Source organism: Rhinatrema bivittatum, unplaced genomic scaffold, assembly GCF_901001135.1.
Source record: "Rhinatrema bivittatum unplaced genomic scaffold, aRhiBiv1.1, whole genome shotgun sequence".
In the NCBI taxonomy this organism is placed as follows: domain Eukaryota; kingdom Metazoa; phylum Chordata; class Amphibia; order Gymnophiona; family Rhinatrematidae; genus Rhinatrema; species Rhinatrema bivittatum.
Genome location: NW_021820345.1, coordinates 141,046 through 159,502, shown reverse-complemented (window position 1 = coordinate 159,502; position 18,457 = coordinate 141,046). Strand labels below are relative to the sequence as shown.

The 18,457-nt window shown below is 46.3% G+C and overlaps 1 pseudogene; it reads left to right on the top strand.

Moving 5' to 3' along the window:
* Nucleotides 1-3,711: 3,711 nt before the first annotated feature.
* On the top strand, nucleotides 3,712-16,657 carry LOC115081548 (annotated as a pseudogene).
* The last annotated feature ends 1,800 nt before the right edge of the window (nucleotides 16,658-18,457 follow it).

Here is an 18,457-nt window from a genome sequence, read left to right as displayed (position 1 = left end):
CCTCGTCCCAAAGCATGGGATTACCTGCAAGTCCTCGGTCTGATGGCATCCACTCTGGAAGTAGTGACATGGGCGCGAGCTCACATGAGACCCCTGCAGCGCTCACTTCTATCACGTTGGAATCCACAGTCTCAGAACTACACCGTACGTCCATCACTCCCGGGCAGAGTCCGGACCCAGCTACAGTGGCGGCTACAGGTCAGCTACCTGAGCTGGGGAACAAGACTATCGTCCCTAACCTGGACCCTGCTCACCACAGACACCAGCCTACGAGGATGGGGAGCACACTGCGAGTAGTTTACCGCCCAAGTGCAGTGGAATGCAGAAGAGTCTGGATGGAACATCAACCGCCTAGAAGCGAGGGCAGTCAGACTAGCCTGCCTTCGATTCGAGCACAGACTCCGAGACAAAGCAGTCAGAGTAATGTCAGACAATGCCACAACAGTGGCCTACATCAACCGGCAGGGGGAACCAGAAGCCAGCAGGTGTCTCTGGAAATAGACCTCCTAATGGCGTGGGCGGAAGTAAACTTCCAGGCGATCTCAGCCGTCCACATCGCCGGGAAAGACAACATCACGGCAGACTACCTCAGCAGGGAAAGTCTAGACCCAGGAGAATGGAGGCTGTAGTCCGCAGCTTTCCAAATGATAGTGAAACAGTGGGGGACACCGGACATGGACCTTCTGGCAAACAGATCCAACGCCCAAGTACCCAGAGTCTTCAGCCGCAGGCGGGAACTGCAGTCCCAAGGGATCGATGCCCTGGTACAGACCTGGCCACCGGGGACCCTATTATACGCCTTCCCACTGTAGCCCCCTATTAGGCGCAATCATTCACAAGATACAGCTACACAGGGACTAGTTCTTCTGGTGGCTCCGGATTGGCCAAGAAGACCGTGGTACGCAGACATGAGAAGACTGCTGGCAGGGAAACCTCCCCCCCCTCCCACCTCTGCCTCCACACAGGGAACTGCTAAACAAGGTCTGATCCTCCACGAGGACCCAGCTCAATTCTCTCTTATGGTCTGACCATTGAGAGGGCTCGCCTGAGAGAGAGCGGCTACTCGGGGGGCTGTAATCGACACCCTCCTCCAAGCACGCAAGTTCTCCACATCGTTCACGTACATAAGGATTTGGAGAGTATTTGAAGCCTGGTGCGAAGACCACGACATCAAGCCACACTCATTTAAAGTTCCCGAGATCCTGGAATTCTTACAGAACAGACTACAGAAGGGACTGTCCCTCAATTCCATCAAGGTACAGGTGGCCGCATTGTCCTGCTACGGCTCCAGGAGCGAGGGTGACAGCATAGCTTCTCACCCGGATGTGTCATGCTTCCTGAAAAGAGTCAAACGCATTCGCCCACCACTAAAGTGGCCGGTGCCTCTGTGGAATCTCAATCTCGTTTTGGATTTCCTAGCGGGAACCGCCTTCAGACCCCTCCGAGGCCTGTCCGTCCGCCTGTTAACCTTAAAGACGGCATTTTTCCTGGCAGTTTGTTCTGCCCGCCGCATCTCGGAGCTACAAGCACTGTCCTGCCATGAGCCGTTCCTTAGGCTCACCCCGGGATCCATCCAGCTACGCACGGTCCCTTCGTTCCTTCCCAAAGTGGTCTCACACTTCCATCTTAACCGGACCATCTCGCTACCATTGGCGGATGACTTGAAGAGTTCGAAAGAAGCCCGTAGTCTATGCCACCTGAACATCGGCAGACTCCTATCCAGGTATCTGGAAATGTCGGAACCCGTACGAAAAACGGACCACCTTTTCGTCCTTCACAGCGGAAAGAGACAAGGGGAAGCGGCCTCGCGGGCAACCATAGCCCGCTGGATCAAGGAAGTTATCAAGGCAGCCTACGTAGAAGCAGGCAAGACACTGCATCTATAGTCCAGGCACATTCTACCAGAGCCCAGGCAGTATCCTAGGCAGAAACTAGAATGCTGTCACCCGCCGAGATCTGCAGGGTGGCGACATGGTCCTCCATCCATACCTTCTCCAGATTCTACCGTCTGGATGTTCAGGCTCGGGAGTACATGGCATTTGCAAGAGCAGTACTAAGTGGGTCACGGGCAGCCTTCCACCCAGTTCGAGAGTAGCTTTTATACATCCCATTGGTCCTGAGTCCATCTGCTACACGCTAGGAAATGGAGAAGTTACTTGCCTGATAATTTCGTTTTCCTTAGTGTAGACAGATGGACTCCGCATCCCACCCTTGGCTGCCGTTACACATGGTCTTTCAAATGATTCAGGGGTAAGCCACGTTTTCATTTACCTAGGGCATCCATCCTGCCGGGTGTCGACGCTTTCCGGTTCAGTACACTGGCGGTCTCCAGCTATAGTCAATTCAACCAGTTCAAGTTATTCAAGTTATTCAAGTTATAATGTTTAACCAAGTTATGAAGTTATCCAAGTTAATCAAATTAGTCAGTCACACATATATCCACAATGCTTTTCGAGGAGAATACTGAAGAGCTGCACTTCCTGCAGGGGTATATGTACTAGGGGCTGACGTCAGATAGAAATCTGATCCGTCTCCAACTGCTATCAGGAGTACACTATACCCATTGGTCCTGCGTCCATCTGTCTACACTAAGGAAAACGAAAATATCAGGTAAGTAATTTCTTCATTGGATAAGTTCTTGGAGGAGAAGTTCATTACCTGCTATTAATTATGTTGACTTAGAAAATAGCCACTGCTATTACTAGCAACAGTAACATGGAAAAGACTTAGTTTTTGGGTACTTGCCAGGTTCTTATGGCCTGGATTGGCCACTGTTGGAAACAGGATGCTGGGCTTGATGGACCCTTGTTCTGACCCAGTATGGCATGTTCTTATGAGCAGTTTGTACAGTTTGGCTTTTCCAGAGAATACTTGTAGGCTGATGTTTCCTGTTCTCTGTAAGACTTACGTCAGTCATTTCAATAGTTGTCTGTAAACCGAAGTGCTTAGTGATTTTGTCTCTAGAACCTCGGTATATAAAAAATGTTAAATAAATGATGTTGGGACAGGGCTATGTGTTCTTGATGTCAGCTTTTACTCTGTCTCCACCTGCTGGTAGAGATGAATAACCCATTTGTGTGGATTGACCTGCCTGAATGTAGAAGAAAGGAAATTATCAGGTAAGTATTAATTTCTCCTTTCCTTTGCCCTGCAGAGAAGGAAACCAAACAGCTGTTTGAGATTTGGGGCACGATCCCTATGTGCCCATGGTTTGCAACACCCCTGAATACAGAATTTGTACATCACAATGCGAGATATGTCACTGGCCAGGACACCAAACTCTTCCTGCCCTGTTAGGATTTAGCACAGTGAGTCCTCCTGATGGAATAGAACCAGATGTTCCTGATGTTCTGGATAATGCTCTTATAGCTTCCTTTTTATTATAATGTGATTTATCCACACAATGACATTTCATATTCTGTGTCTTTGGTATTAGGGAATGGTTTCCAGTTTGATTTGAAAACCCTGGGGTCTATGGAGGAAACTGATTCTAGGGGCAACAAATCTGGCATTTCCTGGGGAAGAGAGGTCCTGGTATCTCTTTTCAATGATAAAATGTTATGAGAATAAATCAGGCTGAGATCTAATGCACCCTGAGCCCCTCCACGTGTCCCTGAGTGTTTCTGGTTTGTGTTTCAGGTGCGGGTGACGTTTGAGGACATCGCTGTCTCTTTCTCCCAGGAGGAGTGGGGGTATTTAGATGAAGGGCAGAAGGAGCTTTACAGGGAGGTGATGAAGGAGAATTATGAGACCCTCATCTCCCTAGGTAAAAATTGCATTATCTGCATGTTTAGCGGACTCGAGGGCTGATTTACTGAAGGTCGTTTGTGACGTTTCTCCTGACTCCAGCTCCAGCATTGCTCTGTCTCTGAGCTGGCACCTGAGATTGGTTGTTTGTCTCTCTCACGTGAGACCGGCCCCTTGTGAATCAGTCTAGGAATTTATCTCAGATGTCTTACATGAGGCACCTGCTGGGGAGCATCCACAAAGTTTCTCAAGGGACTTAACTGAGCCCTCAGCAGCAGGCCCAGGACTACTGATGTGGGATCAGTAGTCCTGGGCCTGCTGCTGAGGGCCAAATTTTAAAAGCGTTACTGGCACTAAAAGATGAATACGTGGCCGCACGTGAGCGACATGAAATTCAAAAGCTGCTAATTACTTGCTCGTGCTAAAAAAAGGGGCGGGGCCAGCAGTTCAGTGTGTAAATCCGGCAGCCGCTGCTCGTGGCGCACTGTTAGCTGCATCTATTTCCTGCTGCTCCTGATGAGGTTAAGTCTGCAGAAATCACTTTTTTAGGACTAACACAATAGGGTGAGGGGTCTTGCTCAACTGGGGGGAGTGCAGGATGAAGAACTGGAAGCGTCTGGATGACCCCGAGAGAGACTGGGCAAGCTGGTAGGCTAATGGGTTAAACTGGGACTGGCTTTAACCTGAGCATGTTTTAAAATCCTGTTCCCTGTAAGCGTTAAAGCCGACAAATTCTTAAGGAAGAAATGTGCTTTACATCTGCTCGAGTACACATGCTAGGCCTATTTTACATCATACACACGTACTTGTGCACGAGATTTAAAACTCTAGCGTATCTTTGCTCACTGGCTCCCACGTGCACGTACAGTCGCTTACATTCTTGTTTTACAATTAGCTGAACATGAACAGCAGTAACAAGAGGCCTGAGCTTGCTTCATGAATGTCATTACCCCATGCACTGATATAATAGGGAGGTTTCAGCTTGTCTGCATACTTCTAGCTGTCTCAGGGCCATTTTTCCCTTCTCTCCTACCTACGGATCCATTCTCCTTCCTCTTCCTGACACTAACCCTATCCAATCTCATTCCCCACTTCTGTCCATTGAGAACATCAGTTGCCTGTCAGCCTCCCATATTCTTCATATCCTCGGCCATTCTGTCTTCTGCCTTGTCCATTGCTTTACAAAGTTTTCTTCCTCTCATTAAGCCATCACCTTTCACGCTAAGAGAATCTTCCTGTCTGTACTGTCATCACACCGGCCCTTCTCTGGATAACTCAGTCCTGTCCCTCCATGGTAACTCTCTTCCTTTCCCTCCAAGCTTATCCTACCCCCACTCTCCTCCCTCTTCTCTCCCTCTCAGGTTTTATCTATGGAGTATCTGCTCTGTTTTCAGCAAGCTGCTTATATTCCTGACCTCTTATCTCTCATTCTCTCCATCTCTCGCTTCTGTGTTTATCCCGCTGTTATTTTGTATATTCTATTACAGTTTTCATCTCCAACAGTTCCATGAGGTAATTCCAGGCATCCACCACATTTTCTATGAACAAAAAATATCTCCCCCCCTTGGAACTTTATATCATGACCTTTGCTCTATAAATTATTTTCCATTCAAAAGAAGTTTACTTCTTGAGCAATATTACCTTTCAAGTATGTAAGTGTCTCTATCATATTTCCCCCTTTCTCCTCTCCTCTAAGTTATACATATTTAGGAGCTCATCTCATAAGGCTTTTGGTGCAAACCCCATTGTTAGATGATTTTCATGGTCACCAGTGGTTGGTCAGAAATGCGCAGCTCTATCACTGTGTGACACTGCTAGAGCAGTGATTATAGGATCCGAAACATAGATCCTTTTGCATGGTCACTAATGCATGATTAATGTCTTCTTCTATCACCAGCAAGTGATGAGGTCACACAGCACCTAAAGGAGGAGATTCGAGAAGAACATCCTATGGAAGAAGGACTGATCCCAAAAGAATCAGGAACTGTCTTTGAAAATGTTTCACAGGGGACTGAGAGGAGAATCACGAGGATTAGTCAGCAGGAGTCAGAGAAGCAGAGAGACCCTGAAGGAGACTTACAGGATGGTGTCACTGTATGTGAGATGGAGGTCAAAGTCATCCCTGAGCACCAGAGACACGTGAGCACAGAGAGCCCCTGCCAGAGCAATAACAGTGATCAAAATACTTCTGACCTTCACCAGAGGGTGGGGAAAGGGAAGAAATCCTTTCTGTGTGACTTCTGTGGTAAAAGTTTTGGTAAGGAATCGCATTTACTATTGCACCAGAAATCCCACCCCCTCCAAACACTATTTCTTTGTAACAAATGTGGCAAAACCTTCAGGCAGAAGAAAAATCTAAAAGTGCACCTAAACATACATAAACCAGAGCACCCCTTACCCTGCAGTAAAAGGAGGAAAAGTTTAATTAGTAAGTATAAATTAAAATTACAACACACAATCCACACCGGAGCACGACCATTCTCATGCAGTAAAGGTGGAAAATATTTTTTAAGAAACAAAAACTTCACCCATCGCCAGCAACTCCACACTCAAAACAAACCGTTTACTTGTATGGAGTGTGGGAAAACCTTTACTCAAGAGTATGCTAATGTTGCACCACCACATCCATACAGGTGAAAGACCATTCTCATGTAGTGAATGTAATAAAAGCTTCCCTGTGAAGCGAGCCTACACCAGACACTTGAGAATTCATACAGGGGAGCAACCATTCTCATGTAGTGAATGTAATAAAAGATTCACTGTGAAGAGTGCCCTCACAAAACACATGAGAATTCACACAGGGGAGCGACCATTCTCATGTACTGAATGTAATAAAAGATTCACTATGAAGAGTGCTCTCATAACACACATGAGAATTCACACAGGTGACGGACTATTCTCCTGTAGTGAATGTAATATAAGATTCACTTTCAAGGGTGCCCTCATAAAGCACGTAAGAATCCACACAGGGGAGCGACCATTCACCTGTACTGAATGTGGAAAATGTTTCATTAACAAAGCACACCTCTCCCGACACCAGAAAATCCACACTGGTGAAAGACCATTCTCATGTAGTGAATGTAATAAAAGATTCACTAGGAAAGGTGCCCTTACAAACCACCTGAGAACTCATACAGGGGAGCGACCATTCTCATGTACTGAATGTAATAAAAGATTCACTTTGAAGGGTGCCCTCACAAAACACATGAGAATTCACACAGGGGAGCGACCATTCTCATGTACTGAATGTAATAAAAGATTCACTGTGAAAAGTGCCCTCGCAAGTCACATTGGAATCCACCCAGGAGCGCAACCATTCTCCTGTAGTGAATGTAATAAAAGATTCACTGTGAAGAGTACCCTCATAAGTCACATGAGAAACCACACCGGTGAGGGACTATTCTCATGTAGTGAATGTAATAAAAGTTTCACTGTGAAGAGTGCCCTCATAAAACACCTGAGAATTCACACAGGGGAGCGACCATTCTCATGTACTGAATGTAATAAAAGATTCACTGTGAAGGGTGACCTCACAAAACACATGAGAATTCACACAGGGGAGCAACCATTCTCATGTAATGAATGTAATAAAAGATTCACTATGAAGAGTAACTTCACAGGTCACATGAGAATCCACACAGGGGAACGACCATTCTCATGTACTGAATGTAATAAAATATTCACTTTGAAGAGTGCCCTCACAGGTCACATGAGAATCCACACAGGGGAACGACCATTCTCATGTACTGAATGTAATAAAAGATTCACTTTGAAGGGTGCCCTCACAGGTCACATGAGAATCCACACAGGGGAACGACCATTCTCATGTACTGAATGTAATAAAAGATTCACTTTGAAGAGTGCCCTCACAAGTCACATGAGAATCCACACAGGTGAGCGACCATTCTCATGTACTGAATGTAATAAAAGATTCACTTTGAAGAGTGCCCTCACAAAACACATGAGAATCCACACAGGTGACAGACGATTCTCATGTAGTGAATGTAATAAAAGATTCACTTTGAAGAGTGCCCTCACAAGTCACATGAGAATCCACACGGGATAGAAACATAGAAATGACAGCAGAAAAAGACCAAACAGCCCATCCACTCTTCCCAGCAAGCTCTCACACTTATTTACCCATACTTATCTGTTTCACCGATTGCCAAGTTCAGGGCCCTTGTTGGTAACTGCTTGATTCCAATTTCCTGCCATGGATGCAGAAAGTAATGTTGGAGTTGCATCAGTACTGTTGATGCAGAAAGTAATGGAGTTGCATCAGTACTGTTGATGCAGAGAGTAATGTTGGAGTTGCATCAGTACCATTGATGCAGAGAGTAATGTTGGAGTTGCATCAGTACCGTTAATGCAGAGAGTAATGTTGGAGTTGCAAACTATGTAATATATGTCCGGCGATGCTATTTGGCCTTCCCCGCTTCCCTCCCAGTTTATTAAGGAGCGATGTAGGAGAGAATTCCCTATCCTCCTACTTACACTTCCTCCCACTACCCCTCTCCTCCCCACTCCTAAACCTAATCTGCCTTTCCCTAAATTTTATTTTATTATTTCCTGCTCTTCCAGAGCACAGGAGAGAGACCATAGTCTTCTACTGAGTGTGAGTAAAGCTTCATTTCCTAGCGTGTAGCAGATGGACTCAGGACCAATGGGTAGAGTGTACTTGTGTTAGCAGTTGGAGACTGATCAGATTTCAATCTGACGTCAGCACCTAGTACATATAATAACTATATACTAATCTCACACCAGAAAATCCACACAGGAGAGAGACCATTGTCTTGTACTGAGTGTAGTAAAACTTCATAAATAACTATATGCTAATTTCCCATCAGAAAATCCACACAGGAGAGAGACCATTCTCATGTACTGAATGTGGAAAATGTACATTAGGGAGTCTGAGCTCTCACCCCACCATAAAGTCCACACTTGAGTCCTGAGTGGAGGAAATTCTTGCTAAGTTTACATTAATCTTGCACAGGAAAGTTTAAACAGATGAGAGACCTTTTTCATATAATGAGTGTAATAAAACATTCTCACAGAAGACACATGAAAATCCACGCAGGGGAGACATGAGATGATCCCCAATAAATCCTGGCATACAAATTAGGTTCATTCTGATCAAGGTCTGCACAAACAAACTCATATGGAGACCCTGTCCCGAGAGAGACCATGATCAGACTCAGCCAGAGCCACTTTCACCCAGCAGTCGCATGCTGCCTCCTCGCTCTGGCCATGCTGACCAATGCACACACATCTCTACCTTTTTCCAGCCCTCGTAGGACCATGCAAGAGCAGCATGAGGCTACTTCCACATTCTGACCCTTGCAGGCTGGTGCCAGTGTGATGTTAAGGGCTTTGTGCCATGGGCATAGCTGGTACCAGAGTATTAAATACCCTAAGTGAACCTTCAGCCTTGTACCCCTTTCTCCCAAAATAACTTCAGGCTCATAGACCCCTGAGATAATTACATTCATCATTCATGAAACCCAGCACCACCATCTCAGTACAATCCTGTAACAATGGGTACTTTTAAATATGAAACTTTGCTTTATAAATATAAACATAATACAAATATGTGTCAGAAATCATGTCAGCATCTGATGAAGGACTCAGCTGAGATTTATTTTTTGGATGGGGGTTAGACAAAGGTTGCCAACTTTTCCACAGACCAGGATTACGCACTTGTGTACTGGGTGCCTCCCCTTATTTGCATGTATTTACATATATTTGTCCTCAGCCCCTGAATCTGCCACCTCTTTCACTCTTCTGTCTGTTCCTTGTGCCACCACTGTCTCTTCCCTCTGCTCTGTTTTATCTCTTCCTTATCTGTCCTCTTTGCCCTTCTCTCTCCCTCTTCTGTCCCCTCTGTTTCTTATCCTTCTCCAGGCCCTGTTCCTTCCTCTGTGTTTCTCTCCCTCCTACATCCCATGTGCCCTCGCTCTCCCTCTCCCCTCCATTCCTTGTCACTGCTCTGTTTCCCCCTTGTTATGGGATTATTTTGCTTGAATCTCATTCTTGATTAACTCAGAGCTACAAACAGAGAAAACAAACAGAGGTGTATAGAGAACCACTTCTGGGCCAGGCCAATTCAGAACCGCTTAACCCAACTTACAAATATGCAGAGGACTGCCTGACACCTAATACTCCCTCATGATTGCTTTCTGCTGGAAGAAAGATAAGGTGACCTTTGACACAATCCACTTTCAAGGTGTCTCTTACCATGAGGCTGTCCAGTAACACAGCAAAGTAATAGATAAAAGGACTGACCCAAGCAAGCAAGAGAAGACCGATGGACTGAGGCGCTGCCAGCCTGCACGTCTCTGCACTGGACTGTTTACCTAATATATGTTGTGCCAAATTATTATTATTCCTATTATCTAATGTATATTCTGATTGATTTCCTTCTCTGATTATTGCAATCAGCCCTTTAGTATTATTTGTACCAATTCCCTTTGTCTAATTATTCCTATAAGCCAATAAATCCCTACCTGGCACTCAGGTGTTCTAACTCAATGTGTGTGTGTGTGAGAGAGAGAGGAGTATTAAGGTAAGCCTTGTCAGTTACTGGTGCAAGCCCTGTCAGTCACTAATATAAGGGGAGTGATCCTAGTCTCAGTCTGAACCTGGAACACCCCTCCCTCTCATTCCACCCCCACTGCCTCTCTGTTTCCCCTGTGGATTAAGCAGCTCTGCTCTCACCTCCCAGCACACAGTGGAGCGGACAGTGAGGACTTTTACTGCTGGGCTGCCAGAGGTGCATAATTTAGAGCAGCTGGGAGCTGCTGCCAGTGAGGAGGGGAAAACTGAGCAATGGTCCCACCGGTTCTCCCTACACACGGGGAAGGTGAGGAGGGGCCTCAGGAAGGTTGCAGAGAGCTGTGCTAGCTGAGGTCCCAACCCCTGTCCTTCCCACTCCCATCTATAAACAGGAAGTGTCACACGCACATGAATTTTAGTGTCTAGTCAGTTCTTACCAGACACTGTAGAGGTCCATATAAAGCTGGATTGTCTGTTAAATACAGTGGGGGCACTGAGAGGAGAGGATCACCTTGCTGGGGGCTGGAAAGAATCAGTAAGTACTGCTTGGGGACATTTTTTAAACTTTAAAGTATTGGGGAGATATTGGGGAGAATTAAAGTCTTGGGGTATATTATTTAGTGTGTTTGTGTATTTTATTTTAAATAAGTAGTCAGAAAGTCAAGCAGTATTGACTGGGTAAGTGAAACATCAGGGCATGTTAGAGAGATAAAGTTCTTGGATGGAATAAAAGACTGTTTTATGGAGCAATTAGCTCAGGAACCTACTAGGGAGGGAACAATTTTAGATCTAATTTTCAGTGGAGCACAGAATTTGGTGAGGTGACGGTGGTGGGGCCGCTTGGCAAAAGTGATCATAATATGATCAAATTTAAATTGAGTGGAAGGGGAAGAGTATGTACATCCACTGTTCTAGTGCTAAACTTTCAAAAGGGAAACTGAAAAATGAGAAAATAGGTAGAAAAAAACTGAAAGGTGCAGCTACAAAGTTAAAAAATGTGCAACAGGCATAGACATTGTTAAAAAAATAGCATCCTAGAAGCACAGACCAGATGTATTCCATGCATTAAGAAAGGTGGAAGATACGGTTTATGGGAGGGAGGGGGGATGGGATAAATCTATTGTATTCAATTGGTTTTACAGACCACTGGTTGGCAATTTGTTGCAAACATATCATGATGCTCTCATGATACACCTATTTTGTATTGTTCTGCCAGAATGTTTGGTGTTGTTTGGTGTCACTCAGTCTATACAGTCGCTTTGCGCCTGAGCATGTACACTTCCAACCATGTATGTGTTTGTTTATGTTAAAACGTTAATAAACATATGTGGAAAAAAAAAAAGAAAGGTGGAAGGAAGGCAAAACGATTACTGGCATGATTAAAAGGTGAGGTTAAAGAGGCTATTTTTTATTAAAGATCTTCATTAAAAAATTGGAAGAAGGATCCTTCAGAAGAAAATAGGATAAAGCAAATCATTGGCAAGTTAAATGTAAGACATTGATAAGACAGACTAAGAAAATTTAAAAAGAAGTTGGCCATAGAGGCAAAAACACACAATAAAAATGTTTTAAAATATATCCAAAGCAGGAAGCCTGCAAAGGGGTTGGTTGGACCATAGATGATCAAGAGGTTAAAGGGGCACTTAGAGAAGATAAAGCCATCATGGAAAGATTAAACAATGTCTTTGCTTCAGGGTTTTCTGAAGAGGATGTTTGAGACATACCCATTCTGGAGAAGGTTTTCATGGGTGATGATTCTGATCAACTGAACCAAATCACGGTGAACCTGGAAGATGTGGTAGGCCTGATTGACAAACTGATGGGACACAGCTAACATGGATTTACCTAGGAAAGTCTTGTTTCACAAATTTCCTACATTTTTTTGAAGGGGTGAATAAACGTGGACAAAGATGAACCTGTAGATGTTGTATATTTGGATTTCCAGAAGGTGTTCGACAAAGTCCTGCATGTGAAGATTCTAAGAAAACTAAAAAGGATGGGATAGGAAGTGATGTCCTTTTGTGGATTGCAAGTTGGTTAAAAGACAAGAAACAGAGTAGGATTAAATGGTCTGTTTTCACAGAGGAAAAAGGTAAACAGTGGAGTGCCTCAGGGATCTGTACTTGAACTTGTGCTTTTTAATATATTTATAAATGATCTCAAAAGGGGTACGACGAATGAGGTAATCAGATTTGCAGATGACACAATATTATGTAGAGTAGTTAAATCTCAAGTGGATTGTGATGAATTGCAGGAGGACCTAGTGAGACTGGAAGATTGGGCTTCCAAATGGCAGATGAAATTTAACATGGACAAGTGCAAAGTGATGCATGTAGGGAAAAATAACCCAAGCTGTAGTTACACAATGTTAGGTTCTACCTTAGGAGTTACCACCTAGGAAAGAGATCTAGGCATCATAGTGGATACTACATTGAAATTGTTATGTTTTAGCGATTATGTGAACCCTGGGCTGAGATGAGCGATGTCTCCGCCCACAGGGAGGAGCCCCATGGGAGTCACCGTCAGCAGGCTTATTCTCAGACATGTGGGTCCCAGCTAAGAGTCTGTACTTTATTACAGGAAGAAGAGAGAGATTAGCACAGTCCAGAGAGCTAGGAATACCCAGAGCAGGTGTGTAGTTGGAGAAACCCAGTCGTGGTCCGCAGAGCGGAGTATGCCAGGGATTTCCTCGGAGGAGTGCAGGCAACTCACTGGTACAGGTCCAGTAGTGGCCCATGGAACGGGGTACGCAGAGGAAGACTCACTGTAGATGTTGAATAAGCAGGGTGACGTGCCAGAACTTGGAGGTGGCTCCTGATGGAGATAGGTCACTACTTGGTAGTGCTGAGACGCTGAATAACTTCTACAGGAGGTAGGCGGTAGTGGCCCGGGAGCGGGGTACCCCGTGGGATACCTTGGCAGAGTTGAACTGTAGAAGCTTGCAGGTACTCACAGTGGATGTTCCATGAAGAGAGAAGCGAGAAACCTGAGGAGCAGGTCTGGATGCAGTCAGTTAGAAAGGCCCTCCGAGGAGCGGATAGCCACAACGCAGGGGAGCCTCCGAGGAGCGGGTACTCAAGCATTGAACGCCAAGACTGAGACTCGGAACAGGAAGTCCTCGATGAGGTGGATTCAGCAAGACAGTGATCTCAAAAAAGATATAATTGCGATGGAGATGGTACAGAGAAGGGCTATCAAAATGATAAGGGGAATGGAACAGCTCCTCTGTGAGGAAAGACTAAAGAGGTTAGGTCTTTTCAGCTTGGAGAAGAGACGGCTGAGGGGGGATATGATAGAGGTGTTTAAAATCATGAGAGGTCTAGAACGTGTAGATGTGAATAGGTTATTTACTCTTTCGGATAATAGAAAGACTAGGGGCACTCCATGAAGTTAGCATGTGGCACATTTAAAACTAATCAGAGAAAGTTCTTTTTTACTCAACGCACAATTAAACTCTGGAATTTGTTGCCAGAGGATGTGGTTAGTGCAGTTAGTATAGCTGTGTTTAAAAAAGGATTGGATAAGTTCATGGAAGAGAAGTCCATTACCTGCTATTAATTAAGTTGACTTAGAAAATAGCCACTGCCATTAGCAACGGTAACATGGAATAGACTTAGTTTTTGGGTATTTGCCAGGTTCTTATGGCCTGGATTGGCCACTGTTGGAAACAGGATGCTGGGCTTGATGGACCCTTGGTCTGACCCAGTATGGCATGTTCTTATGTTCTTGCTAACTCATAGGAGGCAAGGGCCAGCTGGTTTAAGTATCGTAACGAGTTGGAGGTCCATTGCTCCTACCATGTGACAGGGGCCGACCAATGGCACCAGTAGCCCCTGTGACATAAGATCAGCTATCGGCGCCATTTTGAATACTGGCAGCCGACGACGTGAGTGCAGGAGATGGATCCCGGAGCCCCCGCTGGACCACCAGGGAGTTTTGATAAGTCTTGGAGGGGTCAGGAGGGTGGGGGGTTGTAGTTATTAAATTCTAGCTGGGAAACGAATAAGAATGAAGACATGAACGTATCGGGGGCCCCCCCTTGCCAAATACAACATATCTGCCCCCCCCCGACGAATACGAATACCGAATGCAACGTATGTAGTCCCTCTGCACATCCCTATGATAGAGGTCTACAAAATCCTGAAAGGACTTGAACAATTAATGTAAATCTGTTATTTATTCTCTCAGATAACAGAAGGACCAGTGGGCACTCCATGAAGTTAGCAAGTAGCTCATTTAAAACAAATCAAAGACAATTCTTTTTCACTCAGCGCATAGTTAATTTCTGGAATTCATTGCCAGAGGATGTGGTTACAGCAATTAGTGTAGCTGGGTTTAAAAAAGGTTTGGATAAGTTGTAGAGGAAAAATCCATAAACTTCTATTATGGATATTAATAAGCAATAGTAGCTTGTCATCTATTTAATGTTTGGGTACTTGTGACTTGGATTGGCCACTATTGGAAACAGAATAGGAAAATTAGTTTCTTACCTGATAATTTTCGTTCCTGTAGTACTAAGGATCAGTCCAGACTGCTGGGTTATGCCTTCCCTCCAGCAGATGGAGTCCGAGAAAAGCTGAAAAGCACCCTCTAGATATACTGGTGTGCCACCTGCGATCCCTCAGTATATGCGATATCAAAGCAGAAGGAACTAAATAAACACTTCCGCCAACAAATCTTTTGTGCTCTTGTTTTTGTTTTGTTTTTTTAAACCACTGACCAGATCAAGCGGTAACCTCCCTGAACAACAGAAAACACAGTAGATTAAAATGCAACTCAAACAGCTTACCAGTTAAATTGTGTAAACGCTTGTAAGTAAAATCTGAAAGAGTAGATCACTGCCACCAAAAACACGAGCGGACTCTCAGAAAACAGACTTGGGCAGGCGTCTGGACTGATCCTTGGTACTACAGGAACGAAAATTATCAGGTAAGAAACTCATTTTCCTTTCCCTGTACGTACCAGGATCAGTCCAGACTGCTGGGATGTACCCGAGCCGCCTTAAATGGGGTGGGACCCCGAGAGTCCCGCTCGAATCACACTGCTCCCAAAAGACTGAGTCGACGGACCACAAACATCCAATCTATAATGCCTCGCAAAAGTATGCAAGGACTTCCAGGTGGCCGCCCTGCAAATCTCCTGTGAAGAAACAAACTGGCTTTCAGCCCACGAAGTCGCCTGAAAACGGAGAGAGTGAGCCTTCAGGCCATCAGGAACAGCCTTACCGCACCCAATGTATGTGGATGTGATCGCGGCCTTCAACCATCGAGCAATAGATGCCTTGGATGCCTGAAGGCCCTTCTTAGGGCCATTCCACAACACGAACAGGTGATCCGATCTTCGAAACTCATTAGTCACCTCCAAATACCTGAGGAGAACCCGACGGACATCCAAACGCTTCAAGTCCCGACCTTGAGTAGACCTAAGCTCCTCCTCCGAAAAGGAAGGCAATTCCACCGTCTGATTAACATGAAAGGCCAAAACCACCTTTGGCAAGAAAGAAGGTACTGTGCGTAAGGAGACTCCCGACTCCGAAATCCGCAAGAACAGTTCCCTACAAGAAAGAGCCTGCAGTTCTGAAACATGACGCGCTGACGAAATGGCCACTAGGAACACCATCTTGAGAGTTAAATCCTTCAACGAGGACTTCTTAATGGGCTCAAAAGGTACTGCGCAGAGACCACGGAGTACCAAGTTCAAGTTCCAGGAAGGACAGGGCACCTGCACGGGAGGGCGCAAGTCCCTAACTCCACGCAAAAAATGAGCAACATCCGGGTGACACGCGAGAGAGAACCCTTCAATCTTACCTCTCAAGCAACCCAGAGCCGGTACCTGAACTCTAAGCGAACTGTAGGCCAAACCTTTCTTCAAACCCTCCTGCAGGAACGTAAGGATGTGCCCCACTGAAGACCGTCGTGGCGAGATCTTCAAGACAGCACTCCATGAGTCAAACACCTTCCATATTCTAGCATAAGTAAGTGTAATCGAAGATCTACGTGCCTGAAGAAGAGTGGAAAAGACCATGTCCGGATAACCTTTCTTCCTCAACTGCCTCCGCTCATAAGCCAAGCCGCCAGACAAAAGCGATCCGCCAGATCGAAACATACCGGACCCTGTTGAAGGAGATTCGGAAGATGACCTAATCGTAGTGGCCCGTCCACCGCCAGAGTGATGAGATCCGCGAACCACGGATGCCACTCCGGAGCCACGAGAATCACTAGCCCCCGATGGGATTCGATGTGTCTCAACACTTTTCCCACTAGGAGCCACGGAGGAAACACATATAGGAGGATGTGAAGAGGCCACGGAAGCACCAGAGCATCCACGCCTTCTGAACCGTGCTCCCACCTTCGGCTGAAGAACCGCGCCGCCTTTGCATTTAGCCGAGTCGCCATCAAGTCCAGGTGTGGGACCCCCAATGCTGGGTAATGAGATCCATCGCCTCGGCTGACAGCTCCCACTCCCCTGGGTCTAGGTGTTGCCGACTGAGGTAATCCGCCTGGACGTTGTCCACGCCTGCAATATGGGTGGCCGTGATGCGGGACAAATGACGTTCTGCCCAGGCCATCAACGACGACGCCTCGGCCGCCACCGGACGACTTCTTGTGCCTCCTTGCCGATTGATATACGTCACCATGGTCGCATTGTCCGACAGAACTCGCACCGCTCGACCGCGTAACATCGGGAGGAGGAGACACAAAGCCAGCCGTACTGCCCTGGTCTCCAGTCAATTGATGGACCAAGTGGCTTGATGAGCAGACCATGTCCCTGCACCGCTCGGGACTGACAAACAGCCCCCCAGCCGGAGAGGCTGGCATCCGTCGTCACTATTATCCAAGACGGAGGCTCTAAGTCCACTCCTTGCAGAAGATGGTCTGGAATTAGCCACCATGTGAGACTGGAATGGGCCGGCTCCAGCAATGGCAACTCCAGGTCGTAGTCCTCGGACCTGGGATCCCAACGAGAAAGAAGCGCTCTTTGCAAAGGTCGCATATGCGCAAAAGCCCACGGTACCATCTCCAGAGTAGATACCATATGACCAATGACCTGTAAATAATCCCAGGCCGTAGGTAACGGGAGATCCAGCAGGTTCCGCACATGCGTCATCAGATTGTTCATCCGTTGATGTAGCAGAAAAACCTTGCCCACCAAAGTATCAAATCGGGCACCCAAGAACTCCAACTGTTGGGTCGGTTCTAGCCGGCTCTTCGCGAAGTTGACTACCCAACCTAACGACTGCAGTTACTGTACTACCAGCTGAACCGCCCGTTTGCACAATGCTTCCGACTTTGCCCGGATGAGCCAATCGTCGAGATAGGGATGGACCAGTATTCCTTGACGGCGTAGGAAAGCTGCTATGACCACGAAAACCTTGGTGAACACTCTTGAAGCAGTCGCCAATCCGAACGGAAGGGCACAAAACTGGTAATGGTTCCCTAACACCTTGAACCTCAGGAATCTCTGATGACGCTCCCGGATTCCAATGTGAAGATACGCCTCGGTTAGATCCAAAGAAGCCAAAAATTCTCCCTTGTGGACAACCGCAATAACAAACCGTAGCGTCTCCATGCAAAAACGAGGAACACGCAAAGCCTTGTTTACACGCTTTAAATCCAAGATCGGCCTGAACGTGCCTTCCTTCTTTGGAACCACGAAGTATATGGAATACCGGCCAGTCTTGCGCTCGGCCGGTGGAACCGGAAATACTGCCCCCAGTTTCCGCAATCGGTCCAAGGTTTGGGCGATAACCCGCTGCTTTTCTGGAGAACCGCATGGCGATGTCATAAAAAGATCCCAGAGGGGACGAGCAAAATCCAACTTGTAACCGTGCCTGATCACATCGAGGACCCATTGATCTGAAGTTATCTTGACCCATTCCTCCCAAAACCGGTCCCCGATGAACGGAAGAGAGGAATGGGTCTGCGCGCCTTCATTGCGAAATCTTGTTGGGGGCAAAACCTATTTTCAGTGCTAGAGGATAATACATCATCTTGAGGGCAGGTCCTAGCTACAGGATTGCTTCCTTCCTCATCAAGCTGATGCTCTCTTTCCAGATATAATGTATGAATCTGAGCTCCCAGTCTGCCAGTCCCAATATTCCTGAGAGTGCAGTCCCAGCTGATCCTGAATCCTGCAGTCTTGTGTGCAGCATCAGCTC